Here is a 23971-nt window from a genome sequence, read left to right as displayed (position 1 = left end):
GACTTTTGATCTTCCTTTTTGTAATAGCAAAGCTGAACTATTTTCGTGGTAGGTACTGTTTTGGAACACAAAAGTTTTCTATTGCTGAGTTATCTGTTCATGCTGTTCTTGTTTTTCAACAACTTTATAACTCTTCTGAGTACTGAGAATTTTGTTTCTTGTCCCTGATTTTCAGTATTCATTAAATACAAAAGAGTATTTTTTTTCTATGATAGAAAGAGATCTAAAATTAAAGCCATAAATATAAAAATATATCTTGATATATTTATGCATTCAGTCTTGGTATTCAGAAACACCCAAACAAACAAAAAAAATCTGACAAACAAAGTAAACCAGCCAAGCAAAAAACAACAACAAAAACAAACAAAAAACCAAACAAACAAAAGGACAAAAAAATAAGACACAAGAAAACAAATTACTGTTTTGGTTGTTGTCAAATAACATGTATACCCAGAATATTGGTAGTTATTTATCTGTAAAAAAGGTTATTTAATGCACCTCTTTAAAAATTTTTCTTTTGGTTTCTTAAAACTAACATTGTTGAAGAATACAGATGAATGTAAACCATTATTGGTTTAAAATGCTTCATTGCTCCTCTGTATTTTATAAATCTAAAGGGAAAAGTGTAATATTTGCATTGGTGAACTCATATTTTATGCATTTATATTGAAAACAAACAAAATAGAAGAAAGATTCAGAATTTTTTTTTTTTTTTTAATTGTGCCATTCAGGGAAAAGGAAATAAACAGGGACATTTATATGAGAAACAGAAAAATAATAATAGTCAGGATTTTAAATGGATTAGGAAAAATACATATGTGTATTGACATTAAATATTGCTTCTCAACAGTGGCAAATGTAACTTTCAAGACACTATGGAATTTATTCTTTATTACAAAAGTCTATGTTTGAATTAGAAAAACAGAAGATATTAAAAAAATGTGTACACTTTTAAAATCAGAAGAATTCTGTTTTATGAACATATTTACATTTTTATCTTCCTGGTGAAATGTAAATGTGATCATTGAGAGCTCATTAGGACACTGGAAGATATTAGGTGAATTCCATGTATTTTTGACTTGCTTCATGAGTTATAAAAAAGGAAAAAGAAAACACAATTTTTCTTTCAGAAAAACAGCCACGTGTAAAACAAACATGGCTATTCATAAGACTTAGCAAAGTATGACATACAGTTTGAATACTAACACTGTTTGTATCCCTTTCTTCTAGTCTGGGTTACTGAAGGTCATATTTCTGTGAATCTGGTGTGTTTCAATGGTGTTTGATTTGTAAGTGCATACGCAAAGTCACATACTAACCTGTTGTTAATGACAGAGATGCGTAATTCTGTTGCTATTATCTCATCCTGTAATGAAGCAATATACATCAAATTGATCACAGTGCTGAATTGCTCAAGATGCTAAATTTCTCTGGAAAATTCACTGGAATGGGCATGAATACTGGATCATATACTCTCCATAAATGTTAGTACTGTTCTTGAGGCACATTAAATTATTTTTCTTTCAGTCTATGGTGTGTCGTTAATAGCAGTAGATAGAAAAGTATTAGGACCACACAGATAACCACTGGATGATCTTAGACAAATCACAGGACCAAGAAATGGTTTGGGTTCAAAAGGACCTTCCAAGACCATCCAGTCCAACACTGATGCAATGGGAGGGGACATCAGTTACATCAGTTTGCTCAAAGCTCGATCCAACCTGACCTTGAACACTTCCAGCGATGAAGCATCCACAACTTCTCTAGTCAACCTGCTCCATATGGTGGAAGTTGGCTTAGTGTCTGCATCTTTTATTTCCTTCAAGACTTTTTATTGGATCCCGTGGACTTCTGTATGCTCAGGTTCCTTAGGTGATTTAAAAACTGATTTACTACAATGGTGGAGACTTAAATCCCCCAATCTCTGCCTGAAAATTTGGGGAGTTGACAGATATAGGAAGAGAGATTACCAGTGAAAACTGAGGAGAAAAAAAAAAAAGTTTTAGTACCTCAAACTTCTCCATTGCATTTTTTAATAGTTCTCTTGCCTTATTTATTGTGGGAAGTACATTTTCCTTTTCTAAACAGAATATCTGTAAAAGCCTTTCTAGCCAGTCTTCATATTCCTTGCCAAGCTCCAGCTGTGCTTTAACTTTTCTAATCCCATCCCTACATATCTGGACAGCATCTTTATCATCTTCCTAGGATATAGGTCCCTGGTTGCACTTCCCCAAAGTATGGCTACAAACAAGAAGTTAAAAATTATGGTCTAGAGTAAATGAAAAACAGACGTCTGAGTCAGAAAAGACCCTTTTTAAATGTAGATGTAACATCATGACTTTCAGGGTTATAAAACATTTTAACAGAATCATAGAGACAAATATTTTCATGTCTATGTTTTCTCTTTGCATATGGGTAAAATATAAGCCATTGTGCACTGAACAATATTTATTTGTAATTCCGAAAATACTTCCTGTCTTAGAGGACTGCAGAGATGCTCTGGAAATAGTTTCCTCATCTCTCTTTCTTTCTAAGTAGCACCATGACAAAAGAGCAGACAGATAGGCCCAAGACTTCCCAACTTTTTAATTATCTCTGTCTTTCATTCTGTTCTAGAATTTTCTATACTTCTAGATCCCCAAGAATGCATGCAGCAATAATATGAGTTGTTGTTATTTAGAAGGCCATATTTTCCCTTCAAGTATAAATATGCATTTATCAAAATACATTCCATGAATAAGATACTTTTGCGACAATAAAATAAAAATAAACATTTTCTTATTGTAGTGGTCCCTGTTTGAGGGGTGACCATTACAGTGACCACTACACTACTTATTGTAGTGGTCACTGCTTGAGGGGTGCTGTGGTACTGAGTTTAATTATTTGTGTACTTCAAGGCTTGTGAGGATCCTGCCTCTGCCCATCTAGGCAGTTTCTGTTTTCACTCATACCTCACCACAGTGAGGACTGAAGATGCTACTGGAGCAGGAGGAAACTGCTAAGTTATCCCAGTGTGAGGCAGTGCTCCTGTATACTGAAAAATTCAATACTGTAAAACACAGAAGTACTAAATGCCATGGTGGTCCCCAGTCCTCACTACATACTTTGAGCATTGTGTAACTTGTTATTATACATATAAATTTTTCAAAAACTGAGTTGAATTTTCAAAATTCCAAAGCTATTTGGAGAGTTATCTATCAAAAATAATAGAAAATTATGAGACTGGGAGGGAAAATAGATATCCTAATTAAAAGTATGTTATACTGTTACAAAAAATGGACTGGTTTGAATGACCTGACTCACTCAGTCTAGATACTGTTCAATTCCTCTTTATTATCTATATTCTTAGTCTTTGTGGATATGCTTTTAGAAGTAGCAACATCTTTCCAACACAGCTATAAGCACTCTTTTAGTGCCTTTTTCAGGATTATATTGGCAGGAAAAATACTAAAGAGGGATTTATGTTCAGTGTTGCTTTACAGAGACATGACCTGAATCATCTGTCTCATGGTGAGATTTCCATGTGCAGAATCTCTGTTCAGATTGTATAACAGCGGAAAGTAAACCTGAAAACACCCTCTCTAAAAAAAAAAAATCCAAATTCAAAACAAAACCTTTGTGCCTCTGGATAGCCCTTCTCCACATCCAGTGTGTGTGATTCCACTAGTACAGGAGACATAAGGTGGTCTCCTGGTAGAAAAGGCCAGAGCTAATAAAACATGGGAATGACCCAGGAGCTGGAGTGTGCTAAGTAAATAGATTTCATGCTTACAAAGAAAGGAGGTTTATTTAGACTCATTTATGCTACTGTGACTGTTTCTATTTTTGAAGCCAATACAAGCTTCTCTACATTGCCTCACTCACATCTCTAAGATTCATGCAGAGTTCCTGACCAGTTTGGTCTCTCATGTTTCTTCTCAGTTGGCTAACAATTTGTTAGCTAATGTTAATTTTCATACTACTCTTTTCTCACTACTATTAACATATTTTTGTAAACATTGCAAATATGATCTTTAATTGTTTTATTTTTGCTTTTGGTAAAATTTCCTTTTATATTATATTTTAATTATATTATCACAGTCATAGAAATTGTGTTTGTGCAAATGCAGCTCATAAGCTCTATCCATATACCATTTGATTTAGACTCTTCCATTTCAAATATCAGAAGCAACAAATGCTTAAGTAACAGTGTCATCAGAAGCTATGTGTAGACTCATAGAGCTTCTAAAATGAGGTATATGTTTGTTGAAATGTAATTGTCAAAAATGGAATTTAGCAAGAAACTTTTGGTAGAAAGTTCCTTTTAGCTAAATGCAACAAAATCCAGGCATGATGGATTGACCCAGTTGACTATGACAGTAGAGCATGGTCTTATAAAATCATTTTTTGTCATAACCTAGATATTAAAACAGATCCAAAAGCTTCAAGACAGTGTAAAAGGACCCTTTGGTCTTGATCCCTGAGCCAGTTACTAACCCAGTGCATGCTGTGTTTACCCAGTTGTGTGCAGGACATGTTATCCAGAAAGATACTGTGAGAGACAAGCTTTTAACACTATTATGAAGATTCTGGCTGACTAAAAGAAATGCATATCAAATCTATCATTTTGTAAGAGATGATATTTTACGCAGAATTTAGAAGAGAAAAAAGAAAAAAGGAAAAGTGTAATTTAATCTAACCACCCCTTGGAAATTAGCCTGTTAACATAATCAGAATGGCAATATTGTGTGTATAAGGTCATAAGTTTTTCACAAGGAGACAGGGGAGCATCTTGCAGTGGTTAAGATGAATGAGTTCACCCGCTCTTAGAAGGATAGCACAAAACAAATACATTTTTCCTGAATTATTTTATACCTCCCACATAATTTCTTGCAATTAGAGCCTGGCAGACACTGAAGGATCAAAATACCTTTACTGCCTTACAATACATGTTCACACAGTATATGAATATACAGTATAGAGAGCTAAAGCCATGTTTCCAGGGTGGTATTGGAGTTTCCATTTTAGAACAGATGGATTTTTTTTTGCTTTAATATCTCCAAATGCCTCTGTAAAATATCTGAAAATATTAAATGAATAAAGCTTTCTGGTGATGGATGTTAAGTGCATTCTTCAATAGATATCTGCAGGTAAAGGTTAGCAGCTGAGGAAGGCTATTCATTTTCATCTTTTCACTCCTGCTTTCTAATTGAAAATTATGATTTCCATTTAGGAAATCAAAATAATGTGTCCTTTTGGATTTCATTGGTGTCAAGTCTCCTGTGATAGCACTTGTTCATTTAAAGCTCATATTGATTAGAAGAAAGCATAGCAGTACTGGGTGCAATATAATTACTGTTGAAAAAGTGAGAAGGACAAAATTATTTAAGGATTTTCCATTTTTCTGCTCCCCAGTTTCACACCATCTGTGGCTTGTATGTATGTTTCCTAAAACTAACTATCCCATCTGGGAAAAGGTAAAATAAATTAATACTTCTGGAGAATTTTAGAGACAAGAATAAAACTAGAAGGTACCTAACTTTACACTCATACAATCATAATTTGCATACAGTAAGATCATAGCCATGTAAAAAAACAAAACCAATTTCTGTAAATATAATGAATACATTTGCGTTTTCATTTCTGCTAGAAATGTTAAATCAATGTTTAACATTTACTCAAGTGTGTGACTCCTTTTGAAACAATTTAGGTATGATTTTTCACATTTCACTTTTGTTCCATGTAGAACAAGTTGTCTTAGTGTAAATATTTGAAATGAGTAATAAAATGAATTTTCAAGTGCTCCTTGAAAATGTTTCCACATTTTATTAGCAAGTAGGTACCTAACTGCATTATATCTCTGTTATAATCTCATCTGTAATGACTAGTTGTGTTTCTATCAGAAGATATTTTGGTCAAATAAGAAGGTAATAAATAATACATTGATTTACAGATATTGTCTATCCCACAACCAAGTATCACATTGAGACTAATTAATCATGAGAAAAACTGCACACCTTTATTCTTTCAGTGGGATTGCATTATTCCCCAGCAAGATATAATCAGTGAAAATTTTATTCTGTTGAGAATTTTTCAGGGTGAAATACTGCCATTAAAACTTCATGGTTTTGATACAGATGATTTAGCTACTGTAAATTTCTAAGAGATTTTGCTGTAAAGCACCTTAACTTTATAATTTTCCTTTTACCGGAAAATATTGAGAGAATTCCTGTTTCTTGGACAGAGGGGAAACAAACCAAACCAGCAACCAAAAAAAATCCCACACTTTCTGCATGTCATTTTTATGTTACTGTTAAACATACATTCTGCTCTTGTTTTTAATCAAGGACTTGGATTAGTCCTTGATAAAAATACAAAGAATTCAATTCTGAATATCCTTGAATAAAGGGTAGCTTACAGATGTTGTATTCCCAAAATAGAAGAGAGAAAAAGCTATGACTCATAAGGTCCTAATTTCATCTTTACTTTTCCCTTGCTCTCGGGAGAAATTACATTGCTTCAATTGATGACTTCTCAAAGATGCAAAAGATTTCTCTTTTCTGCTAATGTGGATTGCAGAGTGGTAAAAAAAAAAAAAAATCTGTTTTTTCATAGCAATAGAGTGACAGGAGAATAATTGCTTTTTTCTGTATAACCACAACCAGCAGCTTATGGCAATTTGTATTTGCTTATATATATGCACATGGTCTCTACAATGCTAGACTCAAGATTGTTTCTTTCTGAAATGGCCTTATCTTCATTTTCGAATGCTGTTAATCTGTTTTTAAAGAAAGAATATTTCAATCACTTATCTTGGTGCATGGAAGTTTCTGCTGTTTTCAGAATGTCAAAATTTAAATTAATTGGTTATTTTGTGGGGGAAAAAAAAGGAGGCCTTGATGAAAAATCTTCTCCCTTATGCATTTGAGCCCTAACATCAGCTTTGGTACCATCCTCTGGATGGATTCAAGGGCTTTCACATTCTTAAATCATGGGGCCCAGAACTGTACTGAAGGTGAGGCTGAATGAGGTGGGATGACTGTCTGGTTTGAGCAGCTGGTGATGCACTCCAGGATGGGGTTTGTCCTCTTGGCTGCCTGGGCACCCTGCTGACTCCTGCTTAGCCTACTGCTGACCAGCATCCCCACATCCCTTTCTGCAGGGCTGCACTCCAGCTGCTCCTCTCCCAGTATATGCGTGTGGTTTTTTCCTGTGATTTTAGTCAAGGCTCAATTGAAATGCAAGTTAATTTTACTGAGACCTTTATAGTGCCTACTGAAGCCAGCTAGTCATGCCTGTGGCTGATAAGAGAGAATAAAATCCAGCCAGACTTCGACTTTTCAATACTTATCAGTAAGTTTTCAGTAAGTTTTATCTCTTAGGCAATTTAAAAATCTAAAAAAAAACCCTTATTTAATAATTTATCTTCATAAGCAATATTTTTTTATTTAAAATGTTTGTCCCCTTTATGACCTTCATGGCAGATATGTACATGGACAACACTGAAAATAAAATATTCCAGAGATTTACTTCAAAGAGAGTCTTCTGAAAATAGTAACTTTATGAGGAAAGTAAAAATCCATTGTGCATACCTGCTAAAATAACAAAGACCTTGAACTATTATTTCTTCTTCATAACTGTATGCAATATATTCAGTAAACTGTGGGACACATTTTTCTGACATTCATGATTAAATCCTCCTGCTGTTTAAATCAGTAGGACTTTTGTCTTTCAATTTAAGGTTTCCAGTTTTCACCTTCAGATTGTCTTCCTTAAAATGCAATATCTTCTCTTATTGCAGAGTAGGTCTTCCTTTCATTTTAATAGCTTGAATCTGAAATAATTTGCAAAGATCATAAGAGGAAGCAAATCACTCCAACAAAGAGTCTCAGTCTGGTAATCAGTTAGCTATATAGCTGAATCATTGAGGACAAATTGCTTGCATCTTGGTATCTGCCAAAAGATAGTACCTAAAAAAGACTATATTAAAATTCTCTTATCTGGAAAAACTTTCTATGTCATCTCAATGAAGAGAAATTTCATTTAGGAACATAAAAAGACCAGTCATCACAGAAATTCTAACTTGGTGACATTTTACCACCTCCACATTTTAATTTTTTCTCTGAAGATAGTACTCAGAATGTATGACTTCGATATACCCTGCCTAAGAGAAATGAAATTGATGTCTTAGAGAAATAATATATAGAGAGGTACTACTTTAGAAATTAATTCTAATGAATCACCTATGCATTTTTCTATTTATAAGAGGAAGTAAATAGAAGACAAGGTCGGAAAAAGTCCTATAATAGACTCATAGAGTGGCTTGGGTTGGAAAGCACTATAAAGGTCATTTAATTCCAACCCCCATGCCACAGACAGGGGCACCGTCCACTAGGCCAGGTTCCTCAGAGCCAGATCTAACCTGGCCTTGAACACTGCCAGGGAAGGGGCATTCATGGCTTCTCCAGGCAACATGTTCCAGTTCCTCACCACCCCCAGTAAAGAATTTTTTCTAGTATCTAATCTAAAGCTGCTTGAAACCATTCCCACCCACCCTGTCACTTCATGCTCTTGTAACAATCCCTCTGTCTCTTTCCTGTGGGACACAGGTCACTACAAAGCCTTCCCTTTCCCAGGATGAATAATCCAAATTCTCCTGATAGGAGAGGTGCTCCATACCTCTAATGAATTTAGCAGCCCTCCTCTGGATTAACTCCAAAAGGTCAACGTCCTTCCTGTGCTGGGGATTCCAGGGGGAGTCTCACCAGAGACCAGAGTATAGGGACAAAACACATCCTCTTAGATAAAGCTGTTCATTTACTGAGCTTCCTCACAGAGAAATGTGTATACTCATGTTGAAAATAAACAGAAGTAGTGAGGTAGCAAGAGGCAATAACTTCATAGACATTCAGAATATCAATGGTGAATTCAAGAATACAAGTGTCATTCTGTAATAAGTAATGACTATTTGAAAACAGCTGCTGCAGAAACCTTCTACATGATCGACACAAAAGCTATGGACACAGTCAATTCCCTTTAGAAAAAAGGATTTCATTATGTTGTCATGGTTTCATCAAGCCCTGCTCGGCCACTCACTCATTCCTGTACGTGTAAGATCAGGGAGAAAACCAGAAGGATAAAATCCAGAAAACTCATGGGTTGAGATGAAGACATTTTAGTAGTAAAAGCAAAAGCCACATATACAAACAAAGCAAAAGAAGAATTAATTTGGTGTTTCCCATGGACAGGCAGATGTTCAACCATCTCCAGGAGATCAGGGAGCCATCACAAGTTACAGTTATTTGAGAAGACAAGCACCATAATTCCAAATGTCCTCTCTGTTGAAAAAACAAATCCAACTTTTTTATATCTCTTGTGATCCTAAATTTTAACATCTTTTAAATTTTTATCTTTTACAATAAGATAATATTGCTAAGCAGAATGTATGGCATGCAGATACAATGATTATTAAAATACTGGCCTTTAAAACAATGGGATCCTAAAAGCCAAGATAACAGAGAAGGGAAGAACTATTGAGTAGAATGTTAATTTCTTCCTATGTTACTTTTACACTTTTTTTTAATATATATTTTGCACAGTTCCCTAATTTTTTGTACAGTGGAAATAAGGTCAAACATTTCTAAGAACAGCCGTTACAAGAAATTTCTTGCATAGATGTTTCCCTTGGGCAGCGACTCTTTTCGGTCCTGTAAAATAGGAAATTTACTCATTAAAGTAGCACTTTCAATATTGAAGCCTCTAAGACTAGTGCAAAAATAACATTTTTTTATCCTGTAAGACCAAGAAATTACTGAATGCCAACAAGTATTCCCTATTTGGAATCATCCACACTTATGAGTACTTAAGGAACATATTTAACACTATTCATTGTCTAGCTCAGGAGGAAAAAACTCCACAATATGGTTGCTCCATCCTGAAGTAGAAAAGTGAGGTCTTATGTAAAGCCATAACTCCTGATTCTCAATTCTGCCAAGAACAGTAATTTAAAATAGTAATTGTTCTTTTTTTTCCATATTTTTTTTTATTGTTGTTATATTCTGATTTAATTAGAAGTTATATCTCAGTAGTGACTTTATGAGGAAATTTCAGATCATATGAAGTGTTTACTGACTTTGAAACCCCTGCAAAATCTTTTACCTCTGAATTTTTTCTTCTCCCATTTCCCTTTTAATGATAGATTAGGGCACAGGATAGGGAACTGGGGTAACTGGCCTTAGACTGTCCAATAAGTAAATCAGAGATAAAGTTCCTTCTTTTAACCTATTCTAGCAAACATGCAACTCTGGACTGAGAAAGCATTTCACAAATGCGACTGAAAGCAGTTTCTGCAGATCATAGTTGTAGACTCCAGAAAACTCATCCATTTTACCTATGGCTCCATTAGGACTGTGATATGCAAGACAACAGGAATGGTGTTTCGCAGTCTGAAGTTTAGAAATAACATGAAAGGAATAGATCAGAGCCCCATTCTTAGATGCTTACAAATAAATAATAGATTTCTAAAAATAAACATGATAGCATCAGAAACTGCACGCCATGTTCTGTGGTCATCAGGTTCTTTTATCATCTGCTTCTCATATCACTTTTTTCTGAAAGATACTGCTGTAACTTTGTCATATTTCTCATAATGTCTTCTTGTGGTGTCAGGTAGGTTGTGCATACCGCTGAAAAGATGCTTAGTCAAATGCAATCAAAATGATCAAGAGTGTAAAGCTTGTAAAAAATGAAAAGACATCCTTGAAACAGTTTGATTTTTTTTTTCCTGTGGACCTGCCTATGCCTTAAGGTTTTCAATGTAATACGCAGACTATGTTAAATAGTAGATATACCAGTTGCAGTGCAAAACAGAAAAGAAGATTTAAAAGGTCCAGTATTTTCATCCACGACCTCTTCTTGGTGTATTCTATCTCCTCTGCCACATAAAGTAGTAATCTTTGACCCATTGATGCAGGGACATGAAATGTCATATTTCCTGAAGTTGATTGCTTTCATGTATTCCTCCTATTTATGCCATGGATCTTTGTTCTTCCTGGAAACCCAGGAATCACATTCAAATCCTCTTAGTCAGAGGTGACTGTTTTGTATGTATGAGCATCAGACGTGTCTTGCATGCTGCCGAAGGATGAAAGGGCTGAAGGTTACCTCTGACACGGTTTCAAGGTCTGATTGCACATTGTGCCATAATAATTTTCTGAGGCTCGTTGTGTATTTTGCACATGGACTGGCTGGACAGTTAAGTTCAAAGGGATGATTGGCTTCTAAAAATAGGAGAACTACAAATAAAATAGGAAAGAGCAAAACTGAATGTCAGCAGCAGATAAAACACTCAGATGCCATGTAAAGAAAAAGCAGACACAACCAAGTCTGAACTAGATAATCACCATGAGGAATTGAGGCAGAATTAGGTGATAGGCTCAAGATGAAAGGACCTCTAATTTTTAGAGTAGTTATTAAGTATTTAATTATTTTAAAGTTATTTTTGAATATCGTGCCCTGTGAGTGACTACACAAATTGTGTCCTGTTGTTGGAGATTTTTTTTTTTTTGGTTTTTAATTGATTAATTATTTAAAGCTCTAGTGCTTTTATATGACAGAGGCTGAGCAATAGGAATATATCTGAATGAAAGCTGTAAGTGTACATTGAAGGGAAGGCTTTCAATCTGTGACAGAGGCATTGTGCATGTGGCTGTCATTAAGGCAACAACTAACCTGCCCAGTAAAAGACAAGCTCATGTGTTTACAAAATAGTCTGATCTGGAAAATATAGTCTGTGCCAAGGACAAAGACACCATTAAAAAATAGTATTTACTTTCAAAACAGCTTTCTAAAAGGAAAGAATAAATAAATAAATAACAACACATTATTTGTGCATATATTTTCTTCTTTATTAACTTAGCTAAAATCATGCCTGTACTAGACTTTAGTTATGTTTGAGAAAATTCCTTATTTTTCATAGTCTAATCACAGTGTTATAAATGCTACTTATCTTTTCCTTTAAATGATCTCTTTTGAAATCCCCTGAACATTTTTTCAGATAAGAATATTCCAACTTTACTAATAGTGTAAATCTAGTTTTTTTGTAAGCAAGTTCTAGGCTTTGCATGAATGTGGAAAATGGAATTTTTAAATATACCTCTCAGCAGTAATATTTTTTCTTAAGTGATTCTAATTCTTATCTACCCAATTTTTTGGACTCAAATTTTGCATCTTTATTTCTTGGCCTACCTTCTGTACACAGATAAGTATGTAAATTTTAACAAATACCATGATAATTATTGTGGAATAGACTGAAATAGCATACAGTTATTTCCTCATAGAAAAGAAAATCCTGACAAAGACCTTAAAAAACAATACAATGCTTCTAAAGATCAGTGTCTGCTGCAGGGAGAATCACCACCTTCCTCACTGGTAATAACAAGTAGACTTACTGATGTAAACCATTTCTATATACTGCATGGTGTATAAAAGATAAGTGTGTTTACATATTTTAATCATTTTTAAATTCATTCTAAGCACATTCTGAATAGTTCTTCATTTTTTGCCACTTTTTCTTCTGAATTGCTAGTGTTTTTTGGTTTTTTTCCCAGTAAATGTTAACACAAAGTTGAAGGATCAAACTGTGCACATTAAGTTTTTGGTGAAGAAGTAGGGATTTCAGCGGTTCCTTTAGAAGACAGAATAGACAAACAAAAACTATTGCAGCTGTGTTTATACCAAGCCCTGACTATTCAAAGTAGTGGTTTGTTAAACTTGAATAAGAACTTGATGCATGCTTGTTTGTTCATTAATGTCTTTGTGATCAAATTGAAGAGAACTGCATTTAAATACTGAAAAAATGCCCTTCTCAAAATCTATATTTAATTTATGTGTTGAATTGATACATTAGATTCTTGTCTAATGATTTTTGATCCTTATTTACTGAGTGCAGATGATATCCTAAAATCTAATCTGAGCCTTCAAACACAGAAAAAACTACATTAAATAGGAACCAGTGAGAAAACTGCTATATAAACAAAAAGAGAAAAGTTGGTTATTTCATCTTCTTCAGTGCTGTGAATACTGACTATGGCTGTTAGAATACTATAGCTTAAAAAGAAAGAAGTAATGTGACATGTTTCTTATAATTTTCCTTCATGTAGAAGAAAATATATTTTATCCCTTTTCTTTGCCCTGAAGAATATAGTCTGTTGTGTATCCAAGATGCTTTATTCACATAGATAACCCCATGAGCTAATCTCCATGCTAGCCAAGAAGAGTGAAGGATTGGACATAACCCACTGAGTGGAACTAACTGCAGAAGTGTAGAATCCAAGGAGAAGTGCATGTTAAAGATACTTAATGGCACCTTGTTATTTCAAATAAAGGAGACAGTGGGAGGGAATGAACTATGGCTGAGGCCTTGGGTCTCCCAGCTGAAGTCAGGTCCAAGACTACATGGAAGAGGTTGCTGACAGGACAGAGGACATGTAAGTTATAGAGGGTTCCTGTGCCCTTAAATGGCTGCTGAGTAAATAGAAAAACTCTGAAACACAATTTTTGAAAATTTTTACTTTCTCTGTGTATATATCTAAGGTTCCACTAGAAAGTCTTTCTATTCTTTATGTCTCCCAAAGGGATGAAGTATGAACAATAGTAGTCCCATAAAATTAGAGCAGTTGGTCTTTCCATGAACACCAATCATGATTCATTTTGAAATCCCCTTTATGGCTTTCAGCAACTTTATAGCCAGGGGCTGACAACAAAACAGAAAGGGTGTGAAGTAAACAGAAATCTTTTCTCAGCAGGCTCTCTAAGCAGTAAGCATTTAGCAAGGAAAAGAGACTCCTTTAGGGAGTGCCCCACAGCAGGAGCCTAGTTCAGGTGAAGTTCTCTTTAGGAGAGGCTTTAAATCCCACTGACTGTACTAGGAAAACAAGAAAAACTATGTTTTTTACAGAAATACTTAAATTTAGTTAATTCACTTAAAAAGAAACCAAGCACCTTTATTTTTAAAAAATTCTTTAAAGGAAAACTTAATATTTTATTTCTTTGAGGCTCTTTTCATTCTTTTGATTGGGTTTTTTAGTGGGTTTATTTTGGTTTTTGTTTGTTTGTTTGTTGTTTGTTTTTGTGAGAGCTAAGAATTGTTAAAGCAGGGGAGAAGGATTATGGGATCTAAAACTGCAGTGAAAGAAAATTATAACATTTATATAGGCCTGTATATTTCTCTTGCAGATATGCTAGGCACAAACCGCAAAAGAATGGAGGCAGCAGAGAATATAGTGAAATAATTGCAGAAAAATATTTAAAATTAGTAACTGGAAGCAAAATTCCTGTCCAAACAATAATGACTTAGTCTGAAATACACTGAACTTCTGAGATGGTATTATATTATTTTATTTATTTTAAATAATAAAAAATGTCAACAGCTCTACAACATGTTAATCAAAAAGAAAAGAACAGTGCAGCACAGAAGTAGGAACCAACTGTTGGGCTTGGTGGGGCCCAAGAAATGTTTAGTATTGTAGATAAAAAAAATATACATAAGGAAATTTTTTCCCTTTTTCTCTCCAAGGGTGTTTCAAAGTCAGCTGTGTCAGAGGAAGTGACTAGATAATCTACACATAAAGATACAAAACTTTTCAAAATGATTGGCTCAATAACCAAACAAATTAATTTGACACTTGATTCTGTAAGGTGCTCTGATTCATCAAAAAGTCTCCTGCCTACTTCAGTCTCATTATGACCTCTGTCCATTAAAATTGTGCTGGGAATTCATTGTTAGAAAAAAAAGGAAAAAAACCCCAAACCTAAACAACTTCTAAACCCACAGATGTGATTACAGAATATTAATTTATCCAGAGAAGCATTTTAGTATTTTGTAAAGATTTACTTTTAATCCCTGCAAGGGGTTGCTGCAAATTTGAGTTGAAACAATTTTTCAATTCACTTTTTTTTTTTTTTAAATGTAGGAAGGAAGATATTTTTTTGTCCTTGCAGGCTCCCTTTTTTTAGCTGTTGTTATCAGAAATTGGCTTGCTCTTATGTAATATTTTTGAAAGATCATTAAAAAGTTACACAGTATCTATGCACTTTCATTGTTTTATTGAAACATATAAACATTAAATGCAAAATCTTTAATGATGTATTCTTTGATACTCTGATTTAGAATATTTGTCTGGTTCAAGTCTATATAAACTCATGATAGGAAAGGGTCAAAAAGGAAGGGTTAAGTCTCTAAAGGTTAAGTAGCACTAAATAAAATAATATATTTATATTTTCAGTGCTTGGGAACATGAGAGATTATAGGAAAAACAGAAACTGAAAAATATACTGAGTAGGGAAAACACTGAATAATATAACCACCTCCAACCCGAGCAAGCTTAAACTCACAGCAGGTGCTTTTCTTACTGCAAACAAGACAGGTTGTGAGAAAGAACATATGGAAAGAATCACCACAGAAGCTAAGATTAATTGGAGGTTGAGGGGATGGGTGGAATGTCACCTCCTTACCTACCTGCTGCACTGAGATACAATACAGGCAGGTTTTGGATAATGATCTAAGAATCTAAATCTCTTGGGAGACCTCAGAAGCCAGGCAATGTCAGACCTATAACTAGCTTGTTTTTGACCTGGTCGTTGTGGTCGATAATAGTGTAATGGTTACAGTACTTACTTCAGAAGAGTGAAACTGGGGTCATCACCTGTGCTGAACATTGTGGAAAAGGTAACCAGCAATTCTTTGCTTAGGTGTGTTTCTTATCTTTTCTATCCTAAATTTCAGCCTACTCTTTCTTTTCTCATATTGTCAGACCACATGTTTTCTCAGCTTGATGAAATGAAACAGTGGAGAGTCCTGTGCAAGTTTATTGTGTCTTGGTGGATAGGACACTTCTGGAAACACGGTGTTACCTTTTCATTGTCTCAAAACAGCTGCTTTGTTTTACTTCATTTACTTCTACCTTGGACTGAAGTAAATAACATTCCTTGGTATTTCCTATACTTGGTGATTAAGGCTCATATCTGACATGAGTACACTGAATCACCTTTCAGAATCTAGGAAAATGGCCTAAGATATTAAATTTAACAAAGAAGATTACACTTCCAGTCCTTGGAAGTGATTTTCAACCAGAACGAATAGTAATTGGTTGTTAAATAATTTGTTAAATATTTGTTCAATAATGGAAGTAACAGACTACCTGCCCAAAGTTTAAATAAGAAAGCATGAGAATTAAATGGAAAATAAATTCTCAGAGCCTTTTAATTCTGACAGAACATCTGGTAATTTATACTACATGTGATTCTCAAAATGACCAATTTTCAAATCTTTTTTTAAATGTTCCTGTTTAAAAATATATTTACTGAAATATCTAATGATGCTAGCTGGATCTGCAAGCTTGAATTGTTGACACTGGGATACTTTCTACATGAAGTATATGTCACCTCTTGACGACTTGAGAGGTGAAGTCTAGTTGGGAGCTCTTCTCATTGAGTAGACTGGCAACTTACACAACTTGGATATCTAACTATATGTTGTGTATCCTCTCCTCATAGCAGAGGTAGGTAAAATTAATCTGATTAATTTTAAACAATGATTTAAGAAGTGGGCAAAGTCTTAGAGCTGCCTTCTTCTCTGAACTCACTGCAAATAAAATCTTGGCAGCTCAGAGGGAGATGAATACCTGGGGAGAGCAGTAGAGGTCATCTACCTTGACTTCTGAAGGGCTTTTGACATTGTCTGCCATTGCATCCTCATAGGTAAGTTCAAGAAGTGTGAGTTAGATGAGTGGACAGTGAGGTGGATTGAGGACTGCTCCAGGTGAACCTGCTTAAGCCAAAGGGGTTGGCCTAGATGATCTCCAGAGATACTTTTGTATCCTCACCATTCTGTGATTCTGTGATGTTAAGGATACGTCCTTGTATTCACAAATAATATTCCACTTAAATATTTGGACATTCTTTAAAATCACATTTTTCTTTACTGATTTTGAGTGAAAAATTATTTGAAGTTGTAGTATCATGGAAAGTTAAGTTCACAAAGCGTTTTCCTGAGTCTAATCTAGTGTCTCTTTACAACATTTGTGGTGTTTTGGAGTTATTTTCAGGGACTTTTTTGCATACTTTTTAATAATTGAAACTTTAGTAGTAATAGTGTTCTACAAGTTTGTTTATTCTTTTTCAGTCCTGTCATTTCAATGTGAATTAACATTAACAATGTAATTCTTTTGTTTTAGTACAGTCAAATACATCCTATAAAACTGTTTATGGTTTCATTTTGGTTTTTTATTTTAATGAGACTTTTAAGAATATGTAGTTTATATGAAATCAGCAGCAGAAGGTGAGGTATGCATAGCATTATTAAAATTCTAGCGAAAGATTTATATTGTTACTATCAGTTGTGAAAATATATTTAACATATTTAAGAACCATTGACTTTTCTAAAACAATGTCGTCTATACTGCTGCCACTAGTATAAATGTATTTTTTAGCATAACTCTACCATCTTCAGGAAACAAGAGGAAAAACAAAGAAAAAAGAAAAAAACAAAACCCACAAAACCAGTCTTCAAAGCTTCTAGGAACTGATGATCTAAAAAACTGATTTTTCAGTCAGATAATAGCTTAAGAAGAAAAACATGTTCGAAGCTTGTCTGTCATTGATTCAAAACATGACCTCAGTTCTAGTGAATTTTTGTTTCCTGGAGGGTTTTTAAAAATTAAGGAAGTGAAAAATAGCAGCACTTGAAAAAGAAATTAAAATAAATTTAAAAACACCCTGACCTTTTTAATTAGAAGGAATTGAAAACAGTTAAAATTATATCAACTGTCTCTTAAGAATTCTCACAGAAACTTATAATGATAGTAGATAAAACTGATTATTTAAAAGTGTAATCAGTATGTTTATTAAAAAAGAGAGTATTTTTATAATGCCAAATTGAATTAAAAGATAAAATCAGGCTTGTTAAAAGCTGTTAAAAAAAGAGTTAAAAAAATCCCCCTTTTCTAGCACTGTGACTTTCAAGTAATGGCATCCAACAATTTGACTCAAAATTCAAGTAATGGTAGAGCTATTTGAACTAGGAAGACCTTACTCCAGACAACTCCAAAAGACCTGAAATATTTAGGGTATTACAATTTGTGTGTAATTAAATTCAAAGCAAAGTCTTGTCCCTGGAAATGATAGCTCTTTTCAGCTTTGTAGGTGTAACAACCAAGACAAGGGTAACTAAAGATTGTTGGTGACTCAGGTGAGTTTCTTGGGATAGAGGAAGGAGGTATTACTTGCTACTGTTAAAATATTATTTCAGACTTGTTATCTCTTATTCTGGGGGCTTAGACAGATTTTTTTTGTTCTGGTTTTTTTTTTTTCACCCTCGCAAAATATGCAAACAGTAAAAAAAAACTTTGTAAGTTATATTAAAGTTGTCCTTTTAATACTTGAAAATCTAGTAAGCACTAGTTAAATGGCGTTCCCAAGAACACATCTTGTTTTACAACAGTCATCCAATATCCTTAATGTGCCTGCTCAACTTTGTATTCTTCCCTGAGTTAATTAAAGGAATAGTTTTAGCAAGAACTGTAGATATATTGGAGATAAAAATGACATTACCTCATCAAACACCAAATAGAAGTGTCATAGAGTGATGTCACTTAAAATGCAAGACATGCTGAATAAAAGGAATCACAATTCCCAGAGGGGGCAAAGTACACCATATTTAATGGGAACACTGCACACCAATTCTGAAACATGGAGAAGACCTGACAGCACTAACAGCTTTGACAGCAGAAGATGAGTCTCCAGCATATGACATCTGACCTTAGAAAAAAATAAAAGTTTATTTCCCTAGTTATTAAATGCAAAGAATGGAAAGGACTTGTCAGAATGAGATGACTGAGTCACTATTTCCTTCAGCATGACCAAATCTGGGGCAGAATATGACAAGAATATGTGCATATCTAGAGGTGGCAATTTATATTATTACATGTCAAATAACATTATAATAGAAAAACAGTATATTAAATAATGTGATAAAATTTCATATGCTTTTAAAACAACAAATTAAAATGAGGTTATTTTTCGCATGACCACACTAGCAGCTATGTCTTATTCACCTAATGGTCTTTTATGAAGTTGGATTTATAGCAATAAAACCAATGAACAAGAGAACTCTTTGTATAGTAGAGGAGAATATCTTCATTGTCATTGAAAGTTCCTGAAAATATATCTAAAGGCAATAAGACAAAATAATAAAAATATGTATCTAAGACATTATTTTCCTATTTTGTCATGAATATGTAGCAATTTTCAATTTGTCATTGAGATGTTACATGCCTGACTTTCAGATTACATTAGGTATTTCAGTGTAAGTCACCTCAAAAATACTTTTGTGTAAAAAATATTTTAATTATTAAATTCAATTGATACATAAGATATTAGAGTAGCTCATCAAAAGAGAAGGGAATGAAGAATCTGAAATAAAAAATGAAAAGTGGACTAAAAAAGGGTTGGGAACAAGTTTGTTTACTTTGTGGCTAGTTTAACAGCTTGTATTCTATATAAAGTAGGTTGTACTTGTTTTTCATTTCTATAATAACTATCTTCCCTAGACAAACAAAATCTTTTATCTTGTAACTTATTTTTATATCTTTTTTCACATCAGAAACCAGTAGGACATCATACTGTCCTTTGTAAAGGTTGGGCATGAAGAGAACTGAATTTACATTTTTTTAATTAAATAAATAAAGTGCACATAGATATTCTGTGATACTACTGGTTATATGGTTATTTTCAATATCCAGGGATAGAATACAGACAATTCCTAAGATAATATCAACTTAAAAATTAATTTGAGTAAAATAAAAGGAAATATGATAACTTTGTTGTAGAGAAATTCAGTTCTGAGCCTTTTTCTTATTTCTGGCTAAATAATAATTTTCCCACAAAAATGCAAAGATGTAGTTTACACAGCAAAAGTATTCAGTTATATTCAAGATTCAAATGCTAATTAATATTTGATTTCAAAATTGAATTGTAATAAATGTAAAAATTTCTCATAATTTACCTCTATTGGTAGTATTTGGGGTGATGGTTTTGTTTTCTTACATAGGATTCTTTTTAAGGAATAATTTTGAGACTTGTGTTGATTGACCTACTTAGGCTTCAAATTTTATTTATGGGAGAATGCATCAGCCACAACAATGTACACAAATCTGTTTCACAGCTAAAAATGTGCATCAGTGGATTTTAAGTACTTTAATTCCTAGATAGAAATATAATCCAATGGTTTAGACATCTGAGCTGCTTAGAACATTTTCTGTTTATTCCGTTCTCTTGCTCTGGTGAGTCTCCTTTATTGCTTCCTGCCTCTTGCATTCCTGTTTGTTCAGCTTAGTGTCAGTAGGAAAGCAAATTCTATTAGAAGGATTTTTTCTAGAATTCACTTTGGCCTAATGTTTGGGACACTCTTCAGTACTGTAGGAAAATGACATTTCAGTTCCTATATGGTTGAGCAGAACTGAGAATCAGAGAAAGAGAGCTTATATTTTATTTTCTGACACACATGTCAGCTTCCATTGATGACTACAGAAGCTCATGCAATGGATTACAGACAATGGAAATATAAGGATGGAATTCAGTCTATTCAACATGTGTCCATTATATATTCCATGGCTTCACTCAGAAAGACAATTTAGTGAAATGACTTGCATTTTCTTGGAAATATCAGGAAATTGAAGAAATCCAATATTTATAATACATTCAATTTATATGCTAGAGATGGGTTTGTGCCTGGGTTTTATTTAGTGGTTTGTGTGTTTTTTGGTAAGATTATTGTGAACTCTATGTGAATATAGACTCACTCAACTATTTCCACCAACTCTACCCCAGCTGACCCTTTTTTTTTTTTTTTTTTTTTTTTTTTTTGCATTAGTACTCCATTACTTTGGCACTGGAATACTGGATTTTTGCAAAAGGAACAACATTCTCTGCCAAAGTAAAATAAAACAACTAGGCTGATGTAGGTGAAATATTACCTATTTACATCAGCAGAAAATTTGGCCAAATTTTCAGTCATTTATGTTACAAACTTTATTAATGCAAGGTTCCCAATTTATCATATGATGAACTAAAGCCCCAGTACAGTTAGTAATTATAATAGCCACTAATTTACCCACACAGAGTGTTGGTCTGAGGCTTTGAATCCATTAATACCTGCTCGCAATATACAGCAAAATGGTGCTTCCCAGTAGAGGGATTTCCCACCAGAGCAGTTTGTCAGTGCAGTGACTCTGTACAGTCAGTGACTCTGCAGCCTCCATTATTACATAAAATGAAATGTTGCATGATTCTCCCCCTCAGAAACATCGCTAAGCATTCACAAAATCTTTGTGCCATCTATAAGTTCTTTATGAATATGTGAACATGAATCATGAGGAATTTCTATTTTATTTTTCAAAATTATGGAACTTTCCTATACAAAATCAAATGAAATATACCCATTGAAATAAGTCAGAATTTAAACTTTAAATTTCCCTTAAGCTTAAAGTGGATGTGTATTCATTTCTAAGAAAATGTTGCTCCTCATTCATTAAAATAAAATATTAAGCACTATCAAGAAGAAATCTTTAGCTTACATACTCATTTTCACACCTGTTTTCCATTTTTATTGCACAGAATTGTTGCAGTTTTAAGTGTGGTTTTCAAATATGACTTATGGGGATTTATTATTCATCTCATCTTTTGGACAATGTATCTACTCAAAACAGTTTGATTAATTTACTGTTGTGATAATTGAGAAAAAAAATGACACAATATAATAAAATGATCAAATAAACTACTTGGAAACTGAAAATGGTTCTTCGGCCTGTGACGTGAAAAACAATGCAGGATTAGAGTAACATCTAAAGAGGATATATAGGTATTACTTCCCCCCCACATCTCCTGGAATATTTTACATAAAGAAATCTTTCACTGATTGTTCTAATACATAAAATGCCTTCATAAACATATCAAAATATTCTAAGTGTCTAAGTCAAATAAACTGCATGATTTTGTATAAACATCATGGGTAAAATCCTGACCGGACAGAAAACAACAACGAAATGTTTCTATGTACTAAATAAAACCTACTTAAAATTTACTGAAGTTATATTTACTTAGTATCTACTGAAATAGTGCCATTGCTACTATTGGTAATGCTATATATATTAATATATATATTTAAACTAGTATTTTGGTGCTAGATACACAGATTTCCATTATCACAAAAAATTGAATTTACCATCTTAAAGATGAAAGATTCATGCACAGCACATTCTAGCTATTCTAGAAAGGCAGGAAAACATATTGATATTTCTCACAAACACTAAGAATCATTAAATTCTACTGATCTTCAGAGATGTAAGTGCTGTAAATGCTACTATTTTTATATTTTTTGTGAGTTTTGAAAGTGCAAATTTTTTTTGCATGTAAACTTTATAAAGATTGCTGTATGAGTTCCTCTAATAATTCAGTCAGATATTTGTTCATCTTTTAGATTATCTATTTTCCAAGACCAAAATTCTTATTTCTTTTTGTGCTTTGTATCCTTCTATATAAGACTTTGACTCACAATATTCTTAGGAATGACAGACAATATCATGTTTAGTAGTTACTACAGAACTGATTGAGAATCTTTTGAAAAAGTGGAGAGATTTTTTCTTCTTTAGTTTCTCTAAGCAGGAATTTTCTTGTTGGTTTTGGAGGGTGGTTTTTTTTCTTGAGAGGTTTTTTGTTTGTGTTTCAGAGTATTTTTTATCTGTTTGTTTTGGTTAGTTGGTTTGGATTTTTTCTGGGTTTTGTGTGTATATTTTTTTTCCCCTTTGGGATTTGGATGGGATATTTTTGGGGTGGGGGGACTGGTGTTTTGGTTTTTTTGGGGGGGTGTTATTTTTTTTTCTGTAATCCTAGTATGTAGACTGAATATATGCTAAGGAATATAGCTAGCTATTGATGGTGTCAGGTATTTGTGGTCCCTTTAGGTAGCACTTGCCTTTAGGATTAATTACATTTTATTCCTGTGGGACTTCAGAAATGATACCTGACCCTGTTAGAACATGCACAGTCACACTGCGTTAGGCTTTCTCTCTCCTAAAATCTTGTTTTAGACAGGCAGTCACAGGCTAAGGAAAGGAGGATAGCACATGGTGAGAGGAGTAATGGATGATAATTTATTTGAAGAGATGTCATTCTTAGGAGGGTATTCTGGTGGCAAGAAGTAAGAAATAGACAAAGGAACATAGCTGAAGGGAATGTGCTAAAGAAAGGAGAGGCAAGAGAAATGAAAATGGGGCAGAAAAATTACAAAAATATGGACAAATCTCATTCAAAAAACTGCTTATAATTTACATCCCCTAATTTCGTTTCTATATACCTGCTTCTACTAGTCTGAGTTCTTTATTGTCTTTGCTCTCCTGGAACAAGCATAGGACCAAGGACAAAGTCATCCAATGTTTTTATATCTGAGGAGAGCATTAGTAGCTTGCCAAAAGAGAATGTCAGTGGGAGAAGGGGCTCTAGGCAGTGTAGATTTTGGTTTGGTTCCTTGTGCTCTGACCAGTTTTAACTAGTCCTTATCTTCAGTCTTTTCTCTGTGTGCAATGTCTTGTTTGTAGACTCACCATTATTATCATGCCTAAATAGCACAGGAATGTAATGAAAGTATGGAAAGGTGAGCTAGCTACTGCATATTGCCAAACTAAACAAAAAAACAAAGTGTATTTCTGTTTTGATACAAATGGCTTATCAATTTTTTCAGTGTTATATTAAATCTTTGCTCTTTAGATATTTCTAAAACATGCCTTCCACAAAAACTCAGTGCTGCTTGCATATAACAATACTTGACAAAGAAAGAAAGAACAAGATTGTATTTTGTAAACACATTACAAAAAAAGCAAGAGATGAAGAAAGATAAATTACAGAGAATCACACAGGATTCGCTGAGTTGGGAGGGACC

The 23971-nt window shown here is 33.7% G+C and overlaps 1 protein-coding gene across 4 annotated transcripts in view; it reads left to right on the top strand.

Annotated features, from left to right (window-relative positions):
* Positions 1-23971, top strand: part of NLGN4X (neuroligin 4 X-linked) — a 157192-nt gene that overhangs the window by 96296 nt on the left and 36925 nt on the right. The window lies entirely within an intron of this gene.

Source organism: Lonchura striata, chromosome 2 (assembly GCF_046129695.1).
Source record: "Lonchura striata isolate bLonStr1 chromosome 2, bLonStr1.mat, whole genome shotgun sequence".
NCBI classification, from domain to species: domain Eukaryota; kingdom Metazoa; phylum Chordata; class Aves; order Passeriformes; family Estrildidae; genus Lonchura; species Lonchura striata.
The sequence above is the reverse complement of the archived record's forward strand: the minus strand, read 5'-3'. Positions and strand labels throughout refer to the sequence as shown.